The sequence below is a fragment of the Fukomys damarensis genome, unplaced genomic scaffold (assembly GCF_012274545.1).
Source record: "Fukomys damarensis isolate Sample0158 unplaced genomic scaffold, DMR_v1.0_HiC HiC_scaffold_27, whole genome shotgun sequence".
Lineage (NCBI taxonomy): Eukaryota > Metazoa > Chordata > Mammalia > Rodentia > Bathyergidae > Fukomys > Fukomys damarensis.
In genome coordinates, this window is record NW_022900939.1 from 29,898,291 (window position 1) to 29,902,213 (window position 3,923).

At 47.7% G+C, this 3,923-nt stretch overlaps 1 pseudogene; it reads right to left on the reverse strand.

Moving 5' to 3' along the window:
• Positions 1–353: 353 nt before the first annotated feature.
• Positions 354–1,153, reverse strand: LOC104850609 (annotated as a pseudogene).
• Between the last annotated feature and the right edge of the window lie 2,770 nt (positions 1,154–3,923).

Genomic DNA, 3,923 nt, shown 5'->3' on the forward strand with positions numbered 1-3,923 from the left:
TTACACATAGCGTACTTTTATACGTTTAAACCCTGAAGATACAAAAAATAACTGTTGCTTGGAAATATTATTCCAGGTAGCCATTTGGTTGATATCAGGAGAAAGCCAACCTCGGAGATGTGTCTGCCAAATCAGAGTCATTAGCTGTGCTAGCGAATCAGATCCTCAGTGTGCTTCGCGGTGACTGTTCCCAGGTCCTGGCCCTACCTCTCTCCCACAGAAGCCAGATGATGACACTTCCAGGACTACCCTTGCACGTGGTACTCCCCCTATCCCGCCTTTTTTTTCTTTTTCTGGATTAACTGTGTTACTGAATTATTTCCTCTTCCGACCTCCTCTACTGACCTTCCATTTTAATTACCCATAAATCCTTTCAGAAGGTCCTCAGAGAGCTCCATAAACGGAAGTTCTGGAGATGGAAAATCCAAAGGAGGAAGGCAGGGTGTTGGTTTGTCCGTGGCTTTCCCGGGGTGTTTGCTGCAAACTTCTGCCAGGTTGAAGACGCTGCAGCATGTTCTGAATGTGACGGCAAGCTCTATACCTCTGATTTTTCTACAAAATTAGCACCCACATCCGGCGCCTTTTCTGTTGAACCTTTTAGAAGTCTGGTCTTTTCGGCCCTTAGTTTTTTATTTTCTATCCTTAATCTTTCATCCTCGGTCACAAGGAACTCCACATGTCTCTTGAAATCTGCAATTTTGTTTGCCTGCTCCTCTATCTTTATTCTGTCATCTTTTGGGGCTTTGCTTACGTGGCTCTGTTGGCTCAGTCTTGCGCTTAAGTAAATATAGCAGTGTGCCTGGACCCCTGCCGAAACCCCCCTGAATTTCGGGAAGGTGTCTCTTTCTGCTTCTGAGAAAGAGGGGGGTTCTGGGCTCTGAGTCCTTTGCAAAATATCCTGGGAGAGGGGCAGCTGCATCCTTATCTGTGTTCTGCTGGGCCTCAGCGCTCCTCACGCTTCGCCCTCTTCCACCTCTCCTGGATGAGGAGGAGCTGTTTCAGGGGGCCGTCCCTCTGCAGTTCCAGTGACGAGTGAGCCTGCACCCCTTTAGTGACGAGAAGTGGCCTCTTCATATTTCCCTGCAGCTGATAGCCAGTCTGCTCATCTGCTCTGATGATGAGCCAGGTAGAGTGGTCCTTTCATTCCTTCCATAGGCCCCAGGGCAGACGGCGGCCTGAGGAAGGGAAGCCACGGCACTGGGGCACATGGAAGGGAGGAGGAGGAGACTGAGCCCCACTCCGTGTCCAGTGAACCAGTGGTGAGCTCAGAGACGACAACAACCTGATTATACTGTTGAACTTTTCTTGGCATGGTTTGAACCCAGGGCCTTCACACTGGGCTACATCCCTAGCTCTTCTTAAAAATTTAAAATTTTGAGACATAGTTTTGCTAAGTTGCAAAGTTCCCCAGGCTTGGTTCAAGTAAGCCATCCTCCTGCGTCAGCCTCCCAGAGTGCTGGGATTATCACCACCATCTCCAGCTTGTTGAATTTCTTATGTGCTCATTGGCCATTTTTATATTTTCTTTCATTGAAGTTCTGTATCTGTTCTGATCTTGTGCTGTTTTTATTGGAATGTTATTTCTTACCTGGGCAGTGATGGTCAAAGTAGGATGATTTTGGTTTTACACCACCAAGTGTTGGGGTATTTTAAAATTCAGCAATAGTAACCAGAACTACCTTTTGGGACAGAAGTTTCTATAGGCAAGAATGAAGGAGTCTGGGCACCTGACTGCTGGGAGAGCGGTGGGCCTTTTCATTTTCACACGATGCTAAATATCTATAGTGAAGAGATACCGGCTGCTATTGTTTATTCTATTGTGCATAGGGGTGAAGAGTGGGGAATAGAAGTGCTTCACTAGAGGGAGCCTTCAGTAGGTGCCCTTGAGGAACAGGCAGGAGCTTTTCAGGAGGCCTCTGAAGGAAAGAGAGGCGGATAAGGAGAATATCTGACCCCCGGCACTCCAGGTAAAATGGCCTGGTGCCCAAACACCGGGCTCCTTGGATGCTAAATGGCCAAACTGGGGTGGGGTGGGGTGGGGCAGCTAATCCAGTTTAGGCAAGTGGTTCCAAAGCCCACAGGGAGCTGAAGAGCACCTACAAACTCAGTAGAGAGCTTTTTCCTAAGAGTCCTGTTTGTGTAGCAAGAACAAAATGCCCAGGCTGAATACATTATAAAGAAACAATGTTTATTTAACCCCTGGGTGTAGCTCCAGTGTCCTAATGAGGATTTCTCTGGCTGAGTTACAACTTGGCAGAGACAGAAAGGAAAGCAGAGGCAGGAAGAATGGGAAACAAAGAACCAAGAAGCTGGGGAGGGATCAGGCTCACTCTTTTTATAACAACCTGCTCTCAGAGGAGCTAATCCACCTCTACTAGACCTGACCTACTCCCAGAGACAGCATGAGTCCCATCAGTCCGTCCCTAAAGGTGGAGCCCCAGGACCTAACCACCTCTTCCTAGGCCCTGCATCTTAGAGGTTCTACCAGTTCTCAGCACCCCATCCCTGAGTGCTAAACTTCCTGAGGGCCATGAACTTTTGGGGAACAAACCACACCTCAAAAAAACCACTGCATGATTCCTTTTGAGAAAGCCAAATTCTGCCTTGAGAGAGTCAAGGTGAAAACGGTGAGAGAGGTAATGGTGAGAGGCAGGCACTCAAGGAAAAACCCAGGAAAGAAAAAGATCAGTGCTATTATTCATCAGTCCCCAAGCCATCAATGGATTGTGCCTCTGCTCTCCAGTTCCACCTTCTACCTTTAGGATTTTCAAAATCCCCACCCCCATATCCTTTTTCTCAGTATGCACCCTCTTAATTTTCTGATGAAGTATTACCATGCATTGCTGTTTTCTTAAGCATGGTATGTTCACATATTAGGTACCTAAGGCCTTGAAAGTGACTGGAAATCTGGAGCTTCTTAAGACAACACTGGAATGTTTCAAACAACCTCACCGATAAATGAACACCCAAAACCCCTGTTTCTGTGGAGGGGAAAGTTTGACGGTGGAATTTGCATTTTTAGTCTCTCATCTTGTGAGAAATCTGGAGGAAGGACGTGAAATATAATGATGAAGACAGGAGGCAGATCCCACAAACTTTGCCTGTGAGGGCTCTGTCCCTCACATTCACTGCCCATTGAAAATTCCACTTTACCAGGTGACAGAGCCACTGCAATCCAGGCGCTATCTTTCGGTAGGTAGGTGGGAACAGCTGCGACAGGAGAGGAGTATTTTATTTTATATTTGTAGTTCCTATAACATGTAGTTCCTGGAACAAATACAACATTTGAATAAATGATCTTGTGGGCCTGGGATTTAGCTCAGTGGTGGCGCCTCCTGCCTCACAAGCTACAAGGTCCTGAGTTAGGTCCCTACTACCAAAATAATAATAACAATGAATAAATGAACTAAGCATATGAGGGCTGTTAGAAGGGCGAGGGGGATGGGTATAGTGGTGCGCAGCATAATCCCAGCGCGAGGAGGCTGAGAGGAGAAAGTTGGAGACCAGACTGCACTGCATCTCCTCCCCAGTACCATCTTTTATCTTTAGAAAAAGAAAAGGCAGATTGTGATTCCTGCCTTGGGGCACGTTAGGAAGGGATGGATAGGATCTTTGACCACTGGACAGTCGGTGCTACATGATCTTACTTTCTTTGGAGACGCGTTAACGAGGCGACAGGACAGATTTCGCTATGTCACAGTTCTTTCCATGACGCGTCAGTAGCATTTATTTTCCCCTTTGGGTCCAATGGAACAATACATTTATTGGAACATTCCTGGGGTTTAAGGGATTTTAAAGAGCAAAAAGCACCCTGCCTCGCAACTCCCCTTGGTGTGCGCGCAGCCAGTGCAGCACTCCCGGCCCGGTGCGTCCCCGACGCCCCGCGAGCGCTCAGCCACCGCCTGCACCTCAAGTGCGCGCAG